Source organism: Lycorma delicatula, chromosome 13 (assembly GCF_047948215.1).
Source record: "Lycorma delicatula isolate Av1 chromosome 13, ASM4794821v1, whole genome shotgun sequence".
NCBI classification, from domain to species: Eukaryota; Metazoa; Arthropoda; class Insecta; order Hemiptera; family Fulgoridae; genus Lycorma; species Lycorma delicatula.
Genome location: NC_134467.1, coordinates 28,391,671 through 28,418,595, shown reverse-complemented (window position 1 = coordinate 28,418,595; position 26,925 = coordinate 28,391,671). Strand labels below are relative to the sequence as shown.

The 26,925-nt window shown below is 30.3% G+C and overlaps 1 protein-coding gene and 1 long non-coding RNA gene across 3 annotated transcripts in view; one reads left to right on the top strand and one right to left on the bottom strand.

Moving 5' to 3' along the window:
- Positions 1 to 962: 962 nt before the first annotated feature.
- Positions 963 to 26,925, bottom strand: part of LOC142333742 (uncharacterized) — a 31,851-nt gene continuing 5,888 nt past the window's right edge. Inside the window, exons 1-2 of one of the 2 annotated variants that reach the window (XR_012758677.1) lie at positions 5,310 to 5,621; positions 963 to 1,901 (exon numbers count right to left, since the gene is read on the bottom strand). This is a non-coding gene — a long non-coding RNA (uncharacterized LOC142333742). Of the gene's footprint in view, positions 1,902 to 5,309; positions 5,622 to 26,925 lie in introns of those variants that run through there. The other variant, XR_012758676.1, reaches the window with a different exon arrangement.
- LOC142333738 (uncharacterized) overlaps positions 13,256 to 26,925 on the top strand; it is a 55,734-nt gene continuing 42,064 nt past the window's right edge. Inside the window, exon 1 of the mRNA XM_075381194.1 lies at positions 13,256 to 13,524. The gene's annotated coding sequence lies outside the window, so the exon portion shown is untranslated. The remainder of the gene's footprint in view (positions 13,525 to 26,925) is intronic.

The following is a 26,925-nucleotide window of genomic DNA, read 5'->3' as shown; positions in this document are numbered from 1 at the left end:
AAGGTTGTATGAAACCCTAAGCCCTGGAAAGCAGTGCACTGCCGAGGTGGTCTGTTTTTATCGTCGGTACTCATGGGACATTAAGACCACTTTCAAAATCACATTTATCGTGGTTGGCGATCCACCTAATAAAAAAAACCCCACCAATTCTGATGGAGATCAGAGTCGATCCAAAGAGGCAGTACAGAAGAAAACAACCAGTGGTGAGCAAGAACGTGACGCTTTGGAACACCAAACTATAGAAAAGACCGCCATGGAAGTACAGGTGGCGTCACAAACGGGCAATAACATCGTTCCCCGAATTGGAAAGCAAGACCGGTAAGAGTATGGGTACACCTCCACCGACCGGGGAGTCAACCCCTGCCTCTGACTAGAGCCAAGAAACGCAAAGGCAACACCACTCCATTGAAGCAGACACCACTCCATTGAAGCAGACACCACTGACCAAGTAGACAGACAAAATGATGTAACAATAGAATAACAATAGAAACAATAACATAACAAATTTTGTTTGAAATAATATTGACTGGGTTTTTAAAATTACCCTTTTTTATAAATTATTTAAATTTTGTTGATTTCATTGAAAATTAATCATTTAAGAAATTAAAAACACAATTTAAAATATAGTGGCAATTTCTTGATTAAATGTAGTTTCTAAATATGGTTCACATAGTATATAATATATATTTATTTTCAAATATATATATATATATATATATATATATTTTTTTTTTTTTTTTTTTTACTTTGATAGCTTATATAAAATAATAAATATTTCTTAATTTTTTTTTTTGGGCACATCTACAGTTAACACTTTTTTTTTGTTAATTTGAAATATTTTAAATTTTGAATACCCCTAGTCAGCATTCAGCCACCTGCTTCAAAGGAGAATCATGCTTGCATGTTAGTTTAATTTCAAACCAGGGTCAGCTGATTTTAGAGGTGCCATAATAAATTCTCAGTTTATTTACTAATTCTTTTATTAAAAAAATTAACTTACAGCAACATTTACCTTTTTCTGTGGTAAAATCCTAAGTAGAAGGATTTTTTCTAGCATAACAGTAATCCAAATTACTTCAAAATTTAATCATTTTTATATGTAATATATTTGCCTTGCATATTAAAAAGGCATGAACTGATCTTTTACATATTTATAAAAATAAGGCATGTATCTTTTACATATTTTGAAATTGTGGGGGAAATAAGTGATTGGTGTAAATAAAATCAAGATCAAAGTGTTAAATTAGCATTATCTTCCTCACTACAAAAATATACAAACTATATGAGACTTTGAAATAATACAGATTACCAGATTATATTCAACATCTCATCAACATATCAACTTTTCACTTCATGCTAATCCTATATCTTCAGAGTACCAGATCAACCAATTCTTTCAGCTGCTCGATGGATTAGTCGTGGTGATAGCCAAAGCTGTGTAGCCAAATGGTAAAATATTAAGGTACTACTAATTCTTTACTACATTATATAATTTCTTGATAATACTAGTATTTATTAAGACTCCATCCATTTATGTAATGTTTAGCTTCGGTTAGAGCAACCAAGTAATGGAGCTGCTCATTCTGTGGCTTCAACCAGCCATTATCACTTACCTTGTACCAGGGGCCAGGGTCAAGGCATTAGACCTCCCTGGCTAGTCTAGTGGTTAACTCGTCATTGCAAATCAAATGATTTCAAAGTCGAGAGTTCTGAATACTTGAGTTGAATATATACTATATATTTGAATACTAGATTGTGGATATCGGTGTTCTTTCATGGTAGTTTCAATTAACCACACATTTCAGGAATGGTTGACCTGAGACTGAATAAAACTGCATTTAATTTGCATTCATACATATCATCCTCTGAAGTAATCTCTGAAGTAACGGTGGATCCAGAGGCTAAACAGAAAAAAAGAGGGTTAGGCATTAGTGATTTAGGTAGATCGATATTAAATGTCATATGGAACACATAAATTTTGTGTGGCAAATATAATATAATACAATATAATAAACATCAGTATAGAGAATTAACTTAATAGTGTTACATATCAAGAAATGCCAGTATCTGGTCAATGCCTAATTTGTATCCGATAAATATTTTATTTAAAATATAAACCACCAAAACACAGTAATTAGATAAGTTAAAACTTACCAAATTAATTTCCACTGACTGTTTTTCACAGTATCCTTAATCTTCAGTCTGTATTAAATTCTATTCTTATTATATTAAAACTTCTTTTTTTAATGGTTTCTCTTATCATAAATTATGTTATGTATTGTGAAATTTTAAATGATATTGAACATAAATGTATCTAAAAAAAAAAAATATATAAATCAGTTAAAAAGAATGAATTATAATTTAATACAAACTGAACTGCAAGATCTAATTACTACGTTTAGGTGATTTATATTTCGCATAATGTTAAATTTATATAATCTACACACACACACACACACACACACACACACACACACACACACACACACACACACACACACACACACACACACACACCTGTTTTTATAGATTCATAATTAATACTTTGAGATTAATGCATAAATTCACCTCTAATGCAACAATAATTAATTGCCTGGATGATTTGAACATCCACAGTAATTTGCAAAATCTCAATCGTGCACTATCTCTTCTGCATTATAAAGAATTATGAAAATATAGCAAAACACTAATAACTGTGTGAACACGACACACAGTATAGACAATTGAAGCTAGACTGAATAAGATTTTAAGCACTGTTGTAGGCAACAACAGATGTCTGTATGATATACTTGTCTACTTAGTAAAAATACCGGAATTATTCTTAATTGTAAAGAGCAGTTGATTAACTATTTACGATTTATGTAAAACCTTTACATAGCAACACAATTTCAATAGCATATTTAACATCAGCACTCTAATTACAGTGAGGAACATAGGTTAGATACAAACTTTGTGTTGACAGTGTTATTTCAACATTTGACACAATGTTTTATTTACATTTAATAAAGCATTTAGATTAGAATAATTTAGTATATAGTGCTTAGTCACTAAATCAGTTAAAACGGCTATCTATAATCTCCATTCCATTTAATGCTGGTTATAGAGTAGTCGAAACACATGCTTTTATTGTTCCCAACTGTGATCCAGATGAGGCCTGCAGCGAAGGCAAAAGCTGGTTTATAAATCACTAATGCCTCAATAGACATTTACATCAGTGGCATCCCAATGAGGCCTGGCTTATTACTATGAGATGTGAAAAGTTAGAAGGCAAAAGACAACTACTGTTAAAGCTCATCAGGGCTAGGAACAGGACGGGTGGTGTGGCAACCAGAAGCATCACAAGACAGTTTGTCTTCCCCTACGAGGTTGGACATTCCCAACTGTGAGGTACGTTCTGAAATTCATTCTCTGTGATCTAGCATAAGTTGTATCCTCAAGTTGTTGAATTTACATAATCTGTCACAATCACAATGCTGTGATGCATATAAACCACAACACAGGTAAGAGGTACAATTTATTAGAATACAATTTATTTATTAATAGAGGCTTTCTTTTCATTAATAATAATGATTTTCATATGTGACCAGTCCCAGTGGTGACAGAGTGAAGTACACTTGTAGAGCTGAAAGATTTCCTGCATTTTGGTGGGCTTGGCCTACTCTTGTGTAGAAGACAATGGGAAATCACTTCAGCCCTCACTTTCCTTACTAAGGCTGGCATGAAATGTTTTTTTCTTGAAATGGCAATGTTGTTTTGTGGGACTTTTATCTCATATCTTTTGTTTATGGTATATAACATGTATAAATGACTAATTATATTGATTTTTTTTTCAAAGTGCAATTTCTTCCAAGGTAAGTAGAAATGCAGTTTGTAGCTGCAGTTCCTCTATCATGTTTTAAAATATAATCTAAACTTCAGTCAGGTTTAAGGTAATTCTCAATTAAAAAAAAAGTTGTTCAGCTGTTCATATGCAATGTTAGGACAAATGGATAAAAACTTTAGCAGTTGTACTATTATATTGATAAGGTAATTTAATTTTTATTTCCATTAGCAAACCATAACAAGACACAGCCATTTCCCAGTATTTTAAATTCTTTAAGATAAAAAAAAATTCATTTTCAATTTTGGGCATTATTTGTAAAACATTTAACTGATAAAAAAACTTAGTATCAGTATCAGGAGAAACTTGCTTTTCAATTCATACCTCACAAATTGTGAACAAGAGTAGAAATTTTATCATTTGACAAGAATACACATGTAAAGTTAGGTCCTCGCTTCAAGACTTAGAATGTGGAGGGCCTCAGGGAAACATTTTTACTTTGTTTATTAATCATCTACCTCAAAATCCAGAGCCGTTCATTACTACTTTTTTCACACATGACACAACCGTATCTATTTCTAAAGATAATTAAAATGGAATTAAAAATTGCACAATTGCAGCTTTAAAAAAATGTTCACTGGATGGATTGTAATAATTTAACCTAAAATATATATATAAAACAGTCACATTGTGCTTCTTGGGTAGACATAACTTTGCGGATGCATACCCAGAATTCCCATTATCCCTTATTGATAGTACTTTTGTTGTCCGCAAAGCAAAACCTTTGGGTTTTAAAACTGATAAAAATTGAAGGTGATAAAATTGATTTTGTTTGTAACAAAATGAAGTGAAGTGTTTTACTCTGAATCATCGTAATAAAACACTAAAATTGAAATAAATATTAAATATTTATTATGCTTAAATTTTCTCGTATTAGGTGTAATAACCTTTTCTTGGGCTTCTTAAAAAAATAAGCTATTAACATTAAAAAAAAAAAACAAAAAAAAACTGTATAATCAGTTTATTTTACTATTAATAGATTTGGTTTTACAGAAACAATATTGTTCTGTTGAATTAAAATAAAGACAAATATATTATTTATCTGCTACCAGTTCAACATGAACAGATATGAGTATGCTCAAAATAATTTTCGGTCGCTATTTCATAATTGTTAATTATTTTGTAGGAACATTTTACAATTATTATATTTACCTTAACATCGTTTAATGTGTTTGATTAAATAATTAATATGAACTTAAATTAAAACACATCCATTACTTTTTCAAATTTTATAACATAGATGTTCAAAAACATCTATTTTTGAAGTAGTAAGTTAGGTTAAATAGTTTGTTATAATATAAAAATCAACCGTACCAAAAACATATGCCTAGCGCTTTGGGTCATTTGACCATTCTCAGGAGAGATTTTTTTGTAATTTAAAACATTAAAATTAAAAACATAAATAAAAAAATATTAAATAATAACCTACCAACAGGACGTCATTGTTGGAGTAAAATGATCAAATAGAAAATCATCTTCAATTTTGTTATGTTCCTTTATTAATTTATTGTTAAAACAATATATATAACATTTTTCAAGATTTCTGGTTTTATAAAAATCGTTGGATAAATCTAATATTTAAATAAAATTATCCGGGCTGTAATTACATTTATTTCACAAAATGTGTTCATCATAATTGGATATATCGTACTAGCCTTCCTTTATGCTATAAATATGTTCTTTAGCTTTAATATAAAGACGTTTAGTCATAACAATATATTCTAGACGGCAGTTTCCACGTTTTACACTACAGCCACCTAGTCTATCTAAGATATTTATTTATTTAATTGGATTTATTATTTTAGTAAAATCGCAATGTTTATAAAATTTATATATTTTGGAAAATTTAACTTAAAAAGTAATAGAACTTTAAATACATTTATTTTTGTTATTTTTAATTGATATAGAGATTATACCAACCGATTTGGTCTAGTGGTAAACGCGCGTCTTGAACAAATCAGCTGATCCGCGAGTTCCAACGTTCAAATCCTAGTAACGGATTTGAATATTGGATCGCCGATACCAGTGTTCTTTGGTGGTTGGATTTCAATTAACCACACATCCCAGGAATGGTCGACCTTAGACTGAACAAGTCTACACTCATACATATAATCTTAGAAGTAATACCTGACACATACATACTTATATTGCACAACAGACTTATTAAATCATTTTTTCATTCACGGAGCAATTAAACTGGATTAATATAAAAAAACAAAAATTACTGAAATTTTTATAAACTTCTTAGAAGCGATTGAAATTTATTAAAAAATAAATAAGCCGGAATTCGGTAATAATAATATTTTTGTTAAACATAAAAGTAATAAAACACAAAAACTTGATAGTTAATACATAAAAATTCAAGTAACTTTTCGTTAATAAATTTTAAAAAAACAATTTTTTTTTTTTTAATATAAAAATATACCTCAAATATTTTATAAGAAATTAGTTGTCTTTTTTTTGGTGTCGACTCTCACCCTCTAAACTCTCCCCCGACCTAAAATATCTTGTGAAGACCGGTACTACCAGAAAGTGGTCGTTAAGGAAAACAGCGGAGCCCTCAGATATGGACAGAACACGTACATATGGGCTCTCCTCTCTCTTTACTTTTATACTCTGGAACCACCGAAAGGTATTACTTTAGAGGATGAAATAGGATGGTATGTATGTAAATGAAGTGTAGTCTTGTACAGTCTCAGGTTGACCGTTCCTGAGATGAGTGATTAATTGAAACCCAACCACCAAAGAACACCAGTATCCACGAAAGATCGTGGATACAAGATACGGATTTGAATACAAGAGTTTTCAAATCCGTATAAAAGCATCTGCCTTTACTAGGATTTGAACCTTAGAACTCTCGACTTCAAAATCAGCTGATTTGCGATGACAAGTTAACTACTAGACCAGCCTGGTGGGTACCACTAGAATACCTCTCTCTCTTTTTCTGTTTAGCCTCCGAACATGGTTTAACCATACCTAACTGATGCACATGCACACCCACCACTCTAGCAGGCTGGCCACCATCCTATTCCCCAGGCCCCTTACACACACTGATGCTCCTCACTAACTATAAAATTGCATTATGTTATTCGTGTCTAGCGCCACATGCCTCACCATGGATTCGTCATTTGACGCACACGAAGATCACGTGCTTGATATCATCAAGGGCTCACAATAAGAACACAAATCGTACTCGCTCCACTCCCTTGTGTGCAGGTAAAACCTGAAGCAGCCATGACCCAACAAGAACTGGGTAAGGAAGTGGTCTACCTCACAGCTGTTTCACACTGGTGTCAGATGACATTAGGCAGTTTATTTTTTAAATCGCTGTAAACATATTTTAGAATGTGGTAAAAATAAATAACCACTAATATAAGTTTTTTTTAATGCAAGTAGATATCTATAATTTGTTTGTTCAGAAAAATGTATAAATGAGGTGAATGAAGGTTTGCAAATGTCTTGAAGGAGAAAAGTTCAACAGCAAAAGTTAAAAAATAATTACTTCATACTTTTCTTAGGATTTACTTCTTAAAAATCTTGAATTTTAAAAAAGGTCAGTAGGATGTTAATGAGAAATATGGTTTAAAAGGCTAGTTGTATGAACATTTGGATGATTGAGTTTTGATTAATGAATTGAGATTTCTTCTGTAACTGTAAGTATGTGGAGAGTCATGTGCATTGTTATTTGTAATGGACCAAAGTAAATCTGTGAGCTGTGAGAAACTTTGGACTGAAAACATAATGTAATTATATTGAATTTTGTTAATATTCCCAGTAACCGGCTGCCTTAAGTCCAGATTGGATTATGGCTTTGTAAATAACTAACTTGTTCAGAGATACTCTTGAATTTCAATTTACAATCCAGTACAATCGACGAAATTTAGTATTCAGTTATTCTCATTTATCCAAAATTGGGCCTTTTGTCAAGGTGAATACCAAAGTATTTTGTAAAATTTGATTGTGGTATCTGAATGTAATCGAGTATAATAAATTGACATTTATTCAGAGAGTGAAACTAACATGTGTACTTTTATTTTCATTAGACTTTATTTGCACAATTTCCACCATGTTGTTTAACTTTACTTGAAAGTGCTGTTACATGTGTCTGGTGATGTGTAAATACTTTTACACAGTACAAGCAAAGTACATTAGTAAAAGCTGCTATTGTAGTGTTGGGAGAAAAGACTTATTGGAAGTGTATGTAGAATACACTTCCTTGAGCAATACCTCTATTTATTGAAAATAGTGGAGACGATTCAGTCTGAAATTAACCTTGAAATATCTATTACTTAAAAAAGAACTGAAGATGTTAAAATATTGATAGGTAGAGGCTGATTAATTTTAGAAAGGCCAGTGTGCTACATTAATCTATAGGCTTGGCAGATATCAAGAAGAAAACCCGGTAGAGCAGACGTTTTTTGTTTAAAGCTTTCTGAATATTAGAAAAAAATTATGAATCTGTACAAAGGTACTATGATCTGTTTGATAGCCAAACTGGTAGTCAGATATTAGTTTGTTTTGTTGTAAAAAGGTTTTAATCTTCTATGTAGAAGATTACAGGTAACATGCTAATCGAAAGTACAAGTAGCATGCTAATCGGCTGATATGTCATAAAAAATTTAGTTTTGAATTAAAAATCTTTTTAGATGGACAAAATTATTTAATATATATTCTTGGAATTAACCCTCACCATGACATAACAATACTTATTGTTGACACTTCCTATTTATTTTAAGTAGCCAAGATATTTTCTGATTGTGTTTGGTCTTACATCTTATTCCAATCTGTATAAAGGGTTGAGAGCAATTTTTTTCTTTTTTGCCATTTCTGGATTAGGATAGACAGATTACCTGCAGAATTACTGCCCACTGCAGGTGAGAAAGTGATAGACAGATTATACAAACTGGTGCATAATATTTACGAAAAAAGGGAAGTTCCATCAGACTTCATAAATAGTGTAATTGTCATGATACAAAGAAAGCAGCAGCAGATAAATGTGAAAAATACAGAACAATTAGCATTTACGGGAACCAAACTGCTAATAGTAACTGCAAACAGTAATAGTCGAAGAGCATAAGTAAGAAACAGTAATAAAAAAAGTGAGTCAGACAAGGATGTTCCCTTGTTACATTTTAATCTTTACATAGAACTAGCAGTTAATAATGGTAAAGAACAGTTTAGATCCGAGTAACAGTGCATTATGAAAATATAAAGATGCTATGATTTGCAGATAATATAGTAATTCTAGCCGAGAGTAAAAAATATTTAGAAGAAACAATAAGTGGCATGTATGAATTCCTATGCAAGAACTACCGCATGAAAATAAACAAATTAAAGTAATGAAATCTAGTAGAAAGTAATATGTATTTAGTGGCAAAACAAATGTCACCATTTCCTTTGGTTTAGAATTGATAGAGACAAATAGTAGTTGAGTAGTGTGTCTTTTCAGGGAATATCCATTGCCATCAATCTGAACCATGTAGTGAAGTTTTCCAGAAAAGAATTTACTAGCAGAATTCATGGAACTTGGGATTGCAGTAGTATCAGAATCTTATTATGAATTGCAGGAATTTAGACAAATCAAATGGAGCAGACTGCTCTCTATGGCTATTATTCTTCTGAATGAAAACGCATAACTTTACACTATAGGCCACTCAAAGGCTTTAGTTGTTTGTTCAAGTTGGAGATTTTTATTGTTACTCCCATAGTTTGGACTCTGCTTGAATACCATCTCTTTATTAAGATAAAGATCTGTCTGTTAATTGGTATAATGAAACTAACAAGGGGTTCAAGGATGGATGGGTGGTGGATTTCTAAAAAAAAAATATTTAAACATTGTTTTTTTTTTTACCAGAATTCATGTACATACCGTATTTGATTGGACTTTTCATGATAGGTTTAGATTTTTACTAAAGTGAAACTTGCCAGTTTTTATCCATGTGTCCTAACATTGCATACAAACAGCTGAACAATGTTTTGTAATCAAGAATTAACTTAAACCTGGTTGAAGTTTAGATATTTATTTTAAAATATGAGGAACCCCAGCTATTTTGATATTTTTTTTTTATTTCTACTTAGGAAGAAATTGTACTTTGAAAAAAAAAATCATTTATACAGGGTCCGGCATATAAACCTGAAGATTTTTGAGGGATAATAATTAAACTGTGTTTCGTACTATTAAAACATTTAATATATCAAATTAAAGATCAATTTTTGCAATTTATAGTGAATAACTTACATAGATTTTTTTTTTTTTGAATATTATGTCGTCCAAATGTTTTCCATTACTCCTTACACACTCACATAACCTCATTCTAAAATTTGCCATTGTTCGCTCAATCATCACTTTAGGAACCGCTTCAATTTCTCGTTGAATGGCCTCCTTGAGTTCTACAATTGACTGTGGTCGACTACTGAAGACTTTATGTTTGAGATACCCCCATAGAAAAAAATCACAAACAGCCAGATCAGGTGAACGTGCTGGCCAAGTAATGCCACCAAATCGGGAAATAAAATGTCCAGAAAAGGTTTCTCGCAGAACATCCATTGCGATTCTCGCCGTATGGGCGGTGGCACCATCCTGTTGAAACCAAATTTCATGTCCTTAAAAATCATTCGGTTTTGGTCGCAGAAATTCATTCAACATGTTTACGTATCGATGAGATGTTACTGTTACTCTGCGATTTAACTCCTCAAAAAACAATTATGCCGAACTTTGAAACCGCACACCACACTGTAAAATATTGACTGTGAAGTGGTTTTGAAGAATTTGCCGTGGATTATGCAAAGCCCAATAACGGTAATTTTGTTTATTCACAAATCCTGAGAGATGAAAATGCGCCTCGTCAGTTAAAAGAATAATAGCATCCAGGTGGGCATTTTCAAGGATGACCTAGCAAGCTGCTTTGCGAGACGCCCAATCATTTGCATTAAGTTGCTGCACTAACATCGTCTTATATGGATGGAATTTCAGATCGGCATGAAGAATTCATCGTACACTTCGATCAGAAATGGCTAGCGCAGCAGCATGTCCCGCTACTGAACGTCGTAGAGACTGTGGAGAACAGCTAACCTTACAGCGTTAATGTTTTCAGGCGTACTCACAGTCCGTTTTCATCCTGTCGGTTTCATTTTTAAAGCAGACCATGTGTACCTAAAATTCTTCACCCACAACAATATCGTATTCCTACTAGGAACAAACGCGTGTCGATTTAAATTGAAATGTCTGTGAAATAAACGCTGTATTACAATAACTGAGTCGTTATTTTTAAAATAGGCTTCAATCACAAACGCTCGTCGTTCACCCGACCACGACATATTGGCTACTGAAATAGCATGATTAGACCTGTCGATGAACAACACTCCTGTCTTCTCATTGACAGTGGTGCCAACATAACAATTACTACAAAATTGTCAGACTTACATGCCAGGACACTGTATATGTCATTTGCCATAAACAAAAGATTGAATGCGACAAGAAAAAAGCATTTCACGACAGGTTTAATAAGGAAAGTGAATGAAGGCTGAAGTGATTACCCATTGTCTTTTATGCAGAGTAGACCAAGCCTACCAAAACGCAGGAAATCTTTCACTTCTATAAGCAACCTTCATTCTGTTCACCATTGGAACTGGTCCTGTACGAAAATCATTATTTTTAATGAAGAAGAAAGCAATTGTACCTCCTACCTCTATTGTGCTTTACATGCATCACTCAGCATTGTGATAGTGACAAATTATGTAATTCTACAACTTAAGATACAATTTCTGCTAAGTTACAGAATATGAATCACAAAACATACTTCACAGTTGGGAACAGTAACATCATGTGATTCATACACTACTCTTTTACCAGCATTAAATCGAATAAAATGAAAGAACATGTCAATATAGATTATAGATAGCTGATTGGTGACAGTGCAACTTTGCTTCTAATATTATATTTAAATAATTTCCTCAGTTTTACCATACGATTATGTTAGATCAAGTAATTTTCAACATATCTACAACAGTATTCAAAAGAATAAATATTTAAATATAAATAATATTATTGCAATATGACTCACTTGAATTTACACTGTATTCTCAAATTAATACATCTTCTTAAGTTAGTTAATTTGTAAATGGTTTTTATATTGAATAACTTGTAAACAGCTTTTAATTATCATTAAGACCTTTGATATTTACAAATCAATGAAGGTAACAAAAATAATTAAATTTTATGAAGTTTATGACTGCCATATGAAACAACTAATCGGATGTTATTCAATAATTTGGCTCCTTAATTTTTGAACCCGATTATCATATGATAAGATCTTAAATTATAAGTACTGTACTCCCTCTGTATGATCCTACATTTGATGAAATTTGCAAGGATATGTAAATAGTCATTTAAATACTTGCGTTAAAAAAAAAAACTGGTAAAATAAATAAACCTAATTGATAATGTGTACAAATTCCCTGAGAAACGGATCGGTTGTAGAGGTCCGCCTTTCTGGCCACCAAGAACACTTGATGAACATCTTTTGATTTTTACATCTGGGGACGGATGAAAAATATCAGATATAAAGCAAAAATACATTCTCACAAGGAATTAATTTTTCACATTATGCTGCTGAGAAACTTTTAAGCATAGCTCTGAAGAACTATAAAGAGATATAAAAGCAGTACCAAAGTAAGCCAAGAAATGTTTTGAAACTGGCGGGCTTCTTTTTAAATATTTATTAGAAAACTGGTAGGTACGATCTACTGTATTGTTTCTAAATAAAATTCTAATTTTTCTAAACTTTTTTTTGTTTTGTTGGACTTATCTTTATAGAATTAATATCTTTACATTTTTTAAAGGTTTTATGGGTTTATTACCCATTTAACAAAGTTATTGTAAGTCAAATACAAAAACGGGTTTTTTACCCTAATTTATTAATTTTCATCCCACAGTTTTGGAAGCTAATTTATTCAATTTTTAAGCACTAAAAAATGACTAATTCTGCCCCTTAATTAACGTCCTAAAAAATTCAATACGACTTTTCTGCGGGATTGCTGAAATCCAAGCGAAATCTTTCATAGCCGTTACATTTCAAACGAAGCATTTTAGGACATATGTTTATATGACCTTTTTCCATTAATTTCACTAGCAGAATAGGTTATGAAAATCCCAGGAGAACTTTCATACGCATTCTGCATGTAATTTGATCTCATCTCAATTTCTTCTTTTGTCTCTTCTTTCTTTCTTCTCTGTATGTGTGTGTATATATATATATATATATATATATATATATATATATATATAAATATTATTCCCTCCCCCCATTATAACGAGACATTGTATGCATTCAAGTATACAATTTTATATGTTGGCATCATTGATCAATAATTGCGTGAAAGCGTTGTCAAAAATCTTAAGCCGAGTTAAATAAACTAATATAACTAGATCGTAGATACCGGTGTTCTTTGGTGGTTGGGTTTCAATTAACCACACATATCAGGAATGGTCGAACTGAGAATGTACAAGACTACACTTCATTTACACTCATACATATCATCCTCTGAAGAATTATCTAAACGGTAGTTACCGGAGGCTAAACAGGAAAAAGAAAAAATAATCTAATATCACTATTATTTTGTTGGCGTTCACTTTTTTTATCTTAGTAAGTATTTTATACCGTTCTAATATAAATTTATAGAATTTAAGTTTGAGTTTTATGTATTGATGAATTGGTGGTGTGGGCTTTAAACCTCTGTGTAAATTCGAGTTCGTTGTAAAATCGTGTCAATAAGCAACATTTAAAAAAAAGAATAATGGTGGACGTAGTTTTATTATTATTAGTTTTTAATTAGTAATTTTCTTTCTGTTTATTGTTAATTTTAATGCTTATTTTCCAATACTAATAAAAAAGAATAGTTGATAGTTAACAGTTTTGTAATAAATTGTTGAAGCTTTAATTATTACAATAATTATTACAATTATTATTACAATTTATGGAAAACAGAAGTGTTTCATGAGAACTTCTACCAAATGTTGGTCGTTTTTATTAGTGTCGGGTGGAACTCGCTAAAATAAACGGACGTAGGTTACAAAGAATTATTGTGACCCTGAACAAAAGAAGAAAACCATTTTCACAACTAAGTAGATATAACTACTTAATAATTTCGCAAACTTCGATTCTATTAAAAAGACTTAGAATTAACTCTCACAAAAATAAGAATTATGAATAAAATATGAACGTTGTACAAAAATATTAATACTCCTTATTAAAACTCTCAGAAGTCTATATTAAATTTTCATACGCATGAGTGTTTTCATTCCTTTAAGCAGGTAATAGTTCTTTTGTAAATATATTGACTGTTTTTCAGAATGCTTTTTTCTTTCATCATCTTCCTCACATAATGGCATCTAGTTTTGATGTATTGTGAAATATTAATTATTTTTTAATGGCACTGATTATATAATAAGAGAGTTTGCTTTGGATTGCCATAATGTGTACCAACTATTTGGTTGTCTACTATAGTAACATATGCAGCTTCCATAGAAGAAAATGATACAAATTTCTGCAATTTAGTTTTCCACACAACTAATCTACCACACAGTATTTAAGGCATTCCTGTATGCCTCTTGTCTACCGGTTGTTTTACTAACTAATACAATCTTCAGAAACAATTAAAAATATCTGAAATCTCATTTTACCAAACTAAAAGTGGCCTTTCATTGGTTGAATCTGTGCTCCAGATCCAATAATCAAGGCAAAACTTAGGTTTGGTGTTTTGCCTGAAGCTAAATAATTTAAGCTTCCAACTATTTCCCTGTAATGTTTACCATTGGAGATTAGAGGAGTTTCCAAGTTCCCAGTAAAGTTCAATTGGAAATATTAAGGTTTAAAGTCGCTGAACTCATATTTTTGTAGAATTATCTTTGAACATATCTGTTTTTGCACTGGTCCATCTTGATAAATTTTCTCATTAACAGTAATCTTTATCCCAAGGTAATTTTCCACTTCATTTGATTTGGTACTTGCGTATTAACACCACCGGAGCTACAGCTTTATTTAAAAACAAAGTAGTCAATCGGATTTCGGTGGAAAATGAACAGTCTCTTTATTAATTTTAATAAATGGTTATTTATATTTATTTATTTTATAAATATATTTAACCAGACTTAACCTACGCTCGCTAACCTTGACTAATTAACAGGAGTGTTTTGATTATTTAAATAATAAATAATTGCAATAATTTATCGAATTTATTAAATAAATACTCAAAATTTTACGGTGTTAAAATTATTAGTCAAGGTTAGCGAGCGAAGCAAGCGTAGCTTAAGTTTGGTTAAATTATATTTATAATATAAATAACCATTTATTAAAATTAATAAAGAGACGTTCATTTTCCACCGAAATCCGATTGACTACTTTGTTTTTAAATAAAGCTGTAGCTGCGGTGGCATTAATACGTAAATACCTTTGATTTTAATTGGAAAATGAAGAGATACATTCATTTCTCTTCTGCATATTTCCTTACCTGGTTTTCCAAAAGCTCTTCATTATTTTGCTTTATTTTTGCCTTCTTCCTTCTGACCAGATGTTGTTTTTCTACTTTTCTTTGAAATCTTTACTGGTTTTCTGAACATTGTTACAACCTCTGAAATGTGTTGATCTCTATTCTTTTTTCTGTAAATTTGGTTGAAAATCTGTTTTGTGAGACTGAAAAAAGATTTGGCTCTTTCGATTTCATTGTATTTGTAAATATATTTATTGCTTCTTAATTTGCATTAATTTCCTTGTATTCTTACTGGTTCTAGAATCTTTCTTTCTCAAGTTTTTACTCTATGTTTCTATTAGATATATTTTATCCGATTTCAAACTGAAGATGCATCTGATGCAAACAGGTCCTCTGGTTTGATTACTGTATTTTAGTGCCTGATTTTGTTGATCTTTTTGTTGAAAATTTCTTTTGTTAGTTGGTATGTTAGTTTTATTTTTTTCATTCTTGTTTGATTGATTGGTTTTTTTTATCTAAATAAATTTGGTTTGTTTCTGCCATATATTTAAATTTAAATGTAACTGTTTAGATATTTCATTTTTAGGGACTTTCATTTTTTAGGGAATTTCATTTTTAGCGAAATTAAACTCGGCAAATTACCGTTTACAATGTAATTTTTAGACTTTTCGTATTCTGATTTTACTTTTTGTTTCTTTTATTTCATCTTATTTCTATTTATTTTGGGAAATCTTGGTTGGTCATGCATTTTTAGTTTAATAAAAAACAAAACACACAGACTGGATCTGGAAGTAAATGAAAACAAAACTTACTTTACCTGCAAATTAATTTAAGAGGTTTACTTTTTCTACTGCCTTTTCAATGTTCTTCAAGAAAATTGTATTATTGTCAGCAAATCCTAAGCAGTTAATTCCAATTACTTTCCAGTTTGATTTAGTGGTATGTTCTAACTTTTTTCACTTTCTTTTCCTGTTCTTTTATTACTTTCTTTAGGACAGGTGAAAAGGATTGTTGCTAAAGCACTCCTTTGTCTTACTTCTGTTTTAATTTCTAATTCTTCTGACACTTCTCATATGAATTTTACTTTTGATTTTGTGTTTGGAAGAGTCTGATTTAGTATTGTTAATTGTGTTGGGATTCACACCACATTTTTCTGTTATGTTAAATATGGAAATTCTATAGATTGAGTTGTATGCCTTTTTGAAATCTACAAAGATAATTATTTAGTTTTTATGCCTTGTAATTTTTTCCTTTATTATTGTTTTAAAGTTCAAGATTTGTTCTGCACATGATCTTGCATTTCAGAATCCTTTTTCATATTCTCCCAGTTAAGTCTATGATTAATTCAATTCTATTTTGAAAAGATGTTGTTTGTCAAAGGTAAGAGGGAAATCCCTTTGTCGTTATTTACTTCTGTTTAATCTTCTTAGTTGTATAGTAGATGTATTAATGCATTATTCCTATCTTATGGGATTGTTTTCAGTTTTCCATATCTCTTCTAGCAAGTTCTTCAGTTTTTCTTGTTGTTTTCGAGATTCTGTAACTCTGCCATCTACCTTGTTATTTAATTTCTGGCTGATTTTGTCTATTTTTATTTAATTATGTTGTTTGGATTTTTCAGTTCAAGTTGGTCGATTTTGGAATTCAAATTTTACTTTTGGTTTTTGGTAGTTTAATAATTTTTCAAAGTACTTGCTGGAATTTTACAATTGTCTTTGTTGTGACCTGATTTTCTATTTTTACCCTAAAGCAAAGGCTGGGTTATTGGTATTCAGTAAATGTGGTAAATTTGAAACTGTTTATTTAATTGAAATAGTCATGAATAGTTCATGAAATAGACATGAAACCCATGAATACAAAATCATATTAAAAAAAATTACATAAAAAAATTATCATTCATAAGTTAAGAGTAGCTAAGGTAGCATAAGGTATTAAGTGCACCTTTAATGTACTTTACATGGTAAAGGTAACCTAGTAATAGATCTATGAGAATCAATTGAACCATGAAAATATTGAAAATTATGCTTAAGCAATCTAGTTATTAATTCATGTAAGTCAAGAAGCTGCAATAAATTAGGATAGTCAAAAACTACCAAACAATTTTAGTAGCAAATATTAAATCTGTCCGCATCAGAGGTTATTCAGTTTTTGGTATTTTTAACAAATCTAAAATATGATTAACATTATGATTAGTAATGTGTATAGAATCACAAATGTTATTTATAAGCATATCTAAGAAAGATTCTACGTTATATTACTAGTAATTTTAATTACAAGTTTTTATTACTATTTAAATGCATGACCTAAAATTCAGTACAGTTAATATTTCTAAAATTTGTAGAGAATCTCATTATAAAATTTACCATTTTTGGATACAGTATAATCAGGTTATTTACTGAAGGATAACTTTCTATCAAAACGTACCGCTAAGTATTTAATAGAAGATACTTTTTGTATTGCAGTATTATTTTATATTATTTAGTTGCACAATTATATCAACATTTGCAAACCTTCCAAATTGAGTATGAAATCAATTTTTTTTTAAGTTAGAAGAAATAGCATCATTTTTGCACAAAGTTCAAGTCGATTGGAAGTAATAGAATATCAACTAGATTTGTAATAGGATTAAACAATTTCATATCTCAAAAAAAAATATCATTTATAAATAAACTAATATCATTTATAAATGCTATGAAAATTAGAGAACCCAAATGTATGTCTTGTCTTACTCCACGTCTAACATAAATAGGTTTAGAGATAAAATTATCAATTTTAACATAGGGAGGGAATTTTGTTTATATGAAATGGATGTATCCAAGACAATTTATTATTAAATCCACATGCGGCAAGTTTTTTAATAAGTAATTTGACATTAACTACTCCAAATGCACAATAAAAATCAGTATAAATTGCGTCAAGATAATTACCATCATTTAGTGCATCAACAGTATCTTGCAAATATACATACAAGTTTGTGTAGATTTACCTTCCAAAAAACTATGTTCAGGATCTATTTGCATTTACTGAGGGCAATGTCAATATTTTTAAATAATGGGCATAAGTAACGCGTTTTTCAAACATTAGGGAGAATTGTATTTTAAGAATGATTGAAGAGTTTAGTTAAAAACTGTTCAAAAAAACCAGAGCATTTTTTCACTAAAAGAAGGTATATTCTGGGCTTATCAAATAGTTATCATTAAGTTGAATGGCCTTTTCAACATCATTCTCAGTTAAAATAATGTTTAACTGCAGCGATCATTAGTTAAATGTAATTTTAGTGAAGGAAAAATCATTGTTAGTATAGACACACCCAAATTTTTTAGCAAAAACATTTTACCACATCAGCACCCTTATTAGCATACTCATTTCAAAAAGCAATACATGTTGGATAAGATCTCTGCTGTTGTCATTTTTATTAACATATTAAAAAAAATCTTTGGAATCGTCAGATAAAGATTCCTTAACTTTAACAGTATAATTTAATAATAAATCTTAATGACTTAAGTGTTGCATACACTTTGTTCTTAAGTAATTCTTAATAGTGAATAGATTCATATTGTATCTGAAGCTTATGGAACTTTTGTTATTAATAATTATGATAATAATTTCACTAGAGAACTGCTTTGAAAATTTTATTTTTTTTGTAAGTAGTTTTGGTACATGACTTTGAACAATATTATCATAGTGGTCGCCATGAAAGATAACACTTATGTTTAAACTGTTTATTATATATTTCAGTTTAAAAAAAAATCGCACAAAAATGAAAGTATCATTGGAAACATTAATTATTTTTTTACTAACTGGATTCAGCCAATTTTAATTAGTAATTCATTTGAAAATTAAGCGCAGGAGAAGCACAAAATTCACAATTTTTTGCATTTTTTTTAAAACTTCAACTTTGATTGCTATAAAATTAAAACCATTGTAGATAAAAATTGTCTGGTTTTGGAGGTAGGTTAAACGATTGTTTCTCAATAATTATAATTAAGATTTAGCCCAAAACTGGTGTTATTTCAGCGTGCAGAGTATGTTTTACAAGACAGCCTACCTTTAGTTTCAATGAAACTAAAAAATACATCGTTGTAATCATTGAAACAATCTGAATAAGATAACAATATTTTGAAAATAATGTATTTAATATTAAGCTTTTAATTGTGCTCAGAAAGGTATGAAAAGATCATTCAGAAAGTACAGCCACAACCAATAGTTAAGCGTACATCCTGTTTGTTGCTATAATAATCAGTGACATGCAGGCATGGTTTAATAATAATATACCCTTTCACACAGTTTTATCAGATTAATTTATATTTATCACATTACTTTTATATTTTATCAGATTACTTCGTTAATATTATAAATGATAATTTTTGTAAATATTGTTATTATACTGATGGTATTGTTATTTTTATTTTTATAACTATTTGCAATATTTCTATCAAAGACTCATCTGAAAAAAAAGAATAACAGATTACATAAAGCCTTTAAAATCATATCAGTAAACATTATACAGTTTATTTATTTTTTTTTTGTCTTCAGTCATTTGACTGGTTTGATGCAGCTCTCCAAGATTCCCTATCTAGTGCTTGTCGTTTCATTTCAATATACCCTCTACATCCTTCATCCCTAACAATTTGTTTTACATATTCCAAATGTGGCCTGCCTACACAATTTTTTCCTTCTACCTGTCCTTCCAATATTAAAGCGACTATTCCAGGATGCCTTAGTATGTGGCCTATAAGTCTGTCTCTTCTTTTAACTATATTTTTCCAAATGCTTCTTTCTTCATCTATTTGCCGCAATACCTCTTCATTTGCCACTTTATCCACCCATCTGATTTTTAACATTCTCCTATAGCACCGCATTTCAAAAGCTTCTAATCTTTTCTTCTCAGATACTCCGATCGTCCAAGTTTCACTTCCATATAAAGCGATACTCCAAACATATACTTTCAAAAATCTTTTCCTGACATTTAAATTAATTTTTGATGTAAACAAATTATATTTCTTATTGAAGGCTCGTTTAGCTTGTGCTATTCGGCATTTTATATCGCTCCTGCTTCGTCCATCTTTAGTAATTGTACTTCCCAAATAACAAAATTCTTCTACCTTCATAATCTTTTCTCCTCCTATTTTCACATTCAGCGGTCCATCTTTGTTATTTCTACTATTTCATTACTTTTGTTTTGTTCTTGTTTATTTTCATGCGATAGTTCTTGCGTAGGACTTCATCTATGCCGTTCATTGTTTCTTCTAAATCCTTTTTACTCTTCGCTAGAATTACTATATCATCAGCAAATCGTAGCATCTTTATCTTTTCCCCTTGTACTGTTACTCCGAATCTAAATTGTTCTTTAACATCATTAACTGCTAGTTCCATGTAAAGATTAAAAAGTAACGGAGATAGGGAACATCCTTGTCGGACTCGCTTTCTTATTACGGCTTCTTTCTTATGTTCTTCAATTATTACTGTTGCTGTTTGGTTCCTGTACATAATAGCAATTGTTCTTCTATCTCTGTATTTGAACCCTAATTTTTTAAAAATTCTGAACATTTTATTCCAGTCTACATTATCGAATGCCTTTTCTAGGTCTATAAGCGCCAAGTATGTTGGTATGTTTTTCTTTAATCTTCCTTCTACTATTAATCTGAGGCCTAAAATTGCTTCCCTTGTCCCTATACTTTTCCTGAAACCAAATTGTTCTTCTCCTAACACTTCTTCCACTCTCCTCTCAATTCTTCTGTATAGAATCCTAGTTAAGATTTTTGATGCATGACTAGTTAAACTAATTGTTCTGTATTCTTCACATTTATCTGCCCCTGCTTTCTTTGGTATCATGACTATAACACGTTTTTTGAAGTCTGACGGAAATTCCCCTTTTTCATAAATATTACACACCAGTTTGTATATTCTATCAACAGTTTATTATAAATTTTTAAAAATGTATAAAATTGGTTGCAAGCAACCATCTTTTCGTAAAGCTACTGTTTGGATTTCAGCTTTTCTCCAGCTGTTGGTGGTAACTTTATTTACCACAAAAGGATGATAAGTTCTGTGTGTTATCTCTTATTATTATTATTATTATTATTACACTCCCTTCTTGTAAGTAATTCAAAATGCCGATTTGTAAACCAATTTTTAAAACTGTCCCTATTCATTTCTGAATGATAATCTGTGAAGAATTTACTGTGAATATTTCTTTAATGAACCCTGTTTTAGCCAAACCTGCATGACATATTATTAAGCAACTGCCTTTCTGATGAGTATTTATTTTTAATATCTTATTTTGCTTTGAATCTTGCCATATATATATTTATGAGAATGATTTTCATTAATCCACGTCTCATCTGTGTAAAATATACATTGATCATCAGGTGACGCTTTTAATTTGTGAAATGTGTTTAAAATTTAATTCTTTTTTATGCAATATCAAGTTTTTCCACCAAGAAACGTCAACCATCTTCAATTTTTTATAACAAAAACCAATTTTTTTTTACAATGTGATGAACAGTCATAGATGATGAATTTACATCCAGTTTTTTTCGTATTTCTTCTTTGAACTTCTTAATAGTAGGGATCATTCTGAACTGTACAGGTAGTACTGATATATGTTTGTGTGCAATACATAATTGAAATCGTCCAGTAACAGATTTGCATTCCAAGTCCTATTTTTCCTTGGTATTTCAAATTGAACACAACTGTCATTACTATCACACTCCTTAGTTGTTCTACATATCCTTTGTACCGACCTCCAACTAATGCCGCATGTTTTAGCAGAGACTTCATGTACTTCATCAAAGTAAATCATGCTACGAAATTCAAAGTCAGATAGCTTTTGAAGAAATTTATATTCATTGTAGATTACATTCTGGAACCACCCTTAATTGTTCAGCCATGCTGATCGGGAAACGAATGTGTTTCCACCTCATTCATATGAAACTTAAGATAGTTACAGAAAAACTATTTATAACCCGATAAAAAAATGTAAATTAATGTACTATTCTAAACTGTCTAATGTAATGTGGCACCGTTAAATAATCTTGCTAACAAACCAGTATGAACTGAACATATGGAAATAAAATATCGTATACTTTGTTAGATACCACACTAAGGGCTTAATGAACTCATCAGACTTAACACTGGCATTGCAATTAATTTATACTAATATACAATGACATAATATTAATATACTGTAATCAGCATTGAGACAACTGCTCACTGAGATTGCTTCTTCAGTCCTTCATATATTGCCACAATTTTAAATCGATTATTGTGATCCTCACCATAAAACGCGAATGTTTATTAATTCAACTCTACAAATAAAAATTCTACAAAATTAATGCCTGATATTAATGGAAATTTATTTTTACTATACCTAATGTTAACCAAAATGTGATGTTTTTACTTGAACAACCTTGTAGGCTTAAATAGTAATACTTGTAGGCTAAATCTTAATTAAAATTATTGAGAAATAATCGTTTAATCTATTTCCAAAAGTATAAAATTGTTATTTCTATTGGTTTGGATTGTAGAGCAATTCAAAGTTGATGGCCTCAAAAAAAAATTGCAAAAAATGTGCTTTTCATGCCCGTAATTTTTAAACAAATGACAGTAACTAAAACCGGTTGAATCTAGTTAGCGCAAAAATAATTGCAGTTTTTTTTTTTACTGTGGTGCATTAAACATAAGCGCCTTCTTTTTCATTGCAATTACTCAGCAAAAATTTCTATATCATGATCAATATCAAATTCCAGTCAGGCATGGCATTTTTCTTATGTTACAAAATTATATTTTCATGTTCTACACACAAGCTTCAAGCTTATGTGGCGACATTAAAAGTAAATAAATATTATTTAGAATCAAACTGTCATTCATTAGATGTTGAATCTTAGAAAATTTTTATTTTTATAATCTGGTGTGTATTGATCAGATATAAGATTAGAATTCAAAATTTTAAGTAACATTATATCTAAAGGTTTATTATATTTATCGCTATGAAAACTTTCACCGTAAACAATATTAACACTAATGTGTGTAAGATTAGAAAAGACTGAATCAGGAGAATTTCCGCAACAATTTAACAATTTTCTGAATCGTTAACAATCTTTAATTTCTATTTCTTTAAATCTGTTTATTTAAATTTTAAACACCTTTGATTTTAATAATGTAATTATAAAGAAATTATTCCGATAGAAATAAAACACGGGTGACGAACGAGACCAGTATTAAAACATAAATTTTAAACGTTTATTTTTATGACTGATAAATCGCCCGTAAGTAGCCGTTAATTTTCACAATATGGATGTCTCATTTTAAAAAAAATTGACGTAGGCCCTTATGACTTCCGTGTTAGCCTACAAAATTAATTTTAATTTTTTTTTTTTTTAAATCAAAAGTAGATAAAATTTTATTTTACTTCCTTGTACGCTTATTAAATACATATACACATTATTTTAAAATGAAAAGTACGTAAAATTTTACTTCATTAATAACTAATGATTTTTTCATATATATATATATATATATATATATATATATATATATATATATGAAAATTTTTTTTTTTTACAATCAGAGGTTAATAATTATTGCTAAATCAATAAATTTAAATTGAAAAAAAAATTAAATATAAAAATAAATCTGATGTGCCTTCCCCTTGTAAAATCCAAATATTTCATAAATTAAAATTTTATTTGGCTATAACTTTAGAACTGATGAAAATAAGTACCACTTATGATATTTTGTTGAAAAACTCTCAACGAGGGCTTATTACTGCAGATAAGAAAACGTCCAGAATCCAAATGTTTTGGATTTTGGGCTTTTTTGGACACGTTTGTTCCAGTCGATTGCAATCCAAAGGAGAGGTGCACAACTAGATGTTTTTTAACAGTCCTAAATCCAAAATTTCATTGTTCCACATTTAATCGTTTTTGAATTATATGTATACATACATACAAACTAGTGAAAATGGATTCAAGGATGGTTAAAATGGATATTTCCGTTGAAATCGGAAAACCCAAATTTTTGCGATAACAGTACTTCCTTTACTTTGTACAAGGAAATAAAAAGGTTTGAAATTCTCCTTAGCTGCGCGTGCGTTTCCACACTAGGTACGAGATAAAAGAGACAGTAATATTATTTTTCACTCAAGATGCAATGTAGTAAAATTAGTTATAGTATCTAACTTCGCACGGGCGCTGCTCATTGTTCAAATCCGAGGGACATTTACGCCTAATCATATCGCGGATAAATATGACAAAAAATAAAACAACCTAAGTACAATTTATTATTTTTTAATTTCTAAGAAATGAAAATAATACAAAAAATTGTAAAAGATAATTTTATAAGATGCCAAAAAAATCATATGCATCAGGCTCCATAAAATAATTTTGCAAGTTCAATTCATTTTTAGTAAAATGCCTATAATAATTTTACGACTTCCAAATTACTTTCCTATAACCTATATTTTTATGAAGAGCAGCCTGAGGTTGTAAATGCAGAAAAAAAAGTTTTTGTGAACGGAACAGTCAAGGGATCGATTACAATTTAAATTAACGGGTTGGCTAATTAGTTTTATTTCTGTTACGAGTTAGTAGTTGAATAAAATATAATGAAAAAATGTCGGCCTATACCTAGCGCAAATATAAAACAGAATAATATTTCCTAAATGAAGCTGAGGAAACATATACGACGGAAAGTGGTAGAGTCAGTGGAAAGTTCTGGGTTTAATCCCAACAAGATTTGGTATTTTTCATACCCTATAAATCTATGAATGAGGAAGATAAAAAGTAATTAAGTGAAATGCTAGAGCATTACGTCATTAGATACCATAGGCTGTGAAATTACGCAACGAATACCTTTGTTATAAATAAGCTCTTGCTTAAATTTGAGTCCTGGTTCCACAAACTATATTTTTTTCAATATTTTAATAATAATTTTTCTGTTAGATTTATCATCGCAGTTCTCTGCTGACTGTTCGTTCTTCTGTAAAAACAGCACGAAGTACTACAACTGAATAGTTTGATATGTAACAAGTTGATCCGTCTTGTTCAATAAAGGCGTACTATTTTACACGATCTGTTAACCGAATGTACAATTATTTTAAAATTGTACGGTACACTTTTGTATTGACGGTCCGGTTAAAAAAAAATATCGGCCTCGATATACGATTATCAGAAAAAGTACATAATTTACCGATTTTCTAACGAAATGGACGTTCAAACATTCAGTGAGGATTTTTAGCCACCCGCTACCTTGTATTTTGCGAATCGATGTGTCACGATAAACAAATCCGTGTCTCGTCTGACGTGAAATACAACTTCGGGTCTATCTGTTCATCGACTATGTTTTTGTGAAATCGGTCTCAATAATTAAGACGTTTCGGTTAGTTTGTTTTGCTTAGTTTTTACACGATAAGGTTTCCGATTTAAGTTATGGAGAATCTTACGGTGCGATAATTTACCCTATAGATTTTTTCGGACCGGCAGATATTGTTCTTTGAATACGGGCTATGGCCTACGGAGTCCTGACGAAAGGTCGCCTATTTGGTTTTGAGTTTGAAACGGACTCCGTTGTAAAAAAACGGCGCCGTTTTTTTAACCGAATCGTGTACTACTCTTTATCGGGATACTGACGGTCGAAAACGTACCGAAAATATTTTACGTTCTCTTGAAAGAATCCATAGCTTTCTCGATAGCAGCCCTTTCCTCGATGGAATACTGTATTTTAGAATAAACATAATCGTAAAGAACGAAACTATATCGCACTGTAGCTGGAACAGTTTACAACAAACAAAAATAGACGATTAGTAATAGCAGTGTTAAACGCGACGCTAAAATAACTGCAGTTCGAGCCGATCAGGTTCGATTTTAAGTCGCTCACTTTTTCATTATTACAATAATGAAAAAGCTGCTTCAGAAGACCTTGTTTTTCTCAAAAGTCTGTATAAGTGTATATTTATTTATACATCTATTCAAATATTAATGCTTTTAGGCCGATTTTTTAAAAAGCGTGTTTAAATTAAAGTATGAATTTATATAGTAATATGTGAATTTTTGTTTTGTACCGGTAAATGATTCGTGTGATTTAGTAAATTTTAAATTCTGATGTTTCCCCGCATTTACCAATGGTAACATTTGTTAAGAAGTAAACGTATGTAATATTTTAATAAAAATTAAAAATTTTAATTATGTAGTAAAGGATTTCTTCATTTGCGCGCGCGGGTGTGCGTGCGTGCGAACTCTTGCATTACTGATAAAGACATATACACATATAGTTTTATCCAGCTGTAACATTAGATTTTATTAAATAATAGAAAGCTTCATCAACAACCCCTTGTAAATAAATTTGTACCTTCAAAACTAGATTGAACTAACATACAATCTAGTTTTGAAGGTACAAATTTATTTACTGTAATACATAATTTGTGCTAGATTTAAAAAAAATTCAGATTATAATAAAAGCGAAGTGTTTAAAAAAAAAATTAAATATAAGTAAAATAAATGTAATAAGTAAATTTTTTATAATAATAAATGCTTTAATAGAAAAACAATACTTCGATA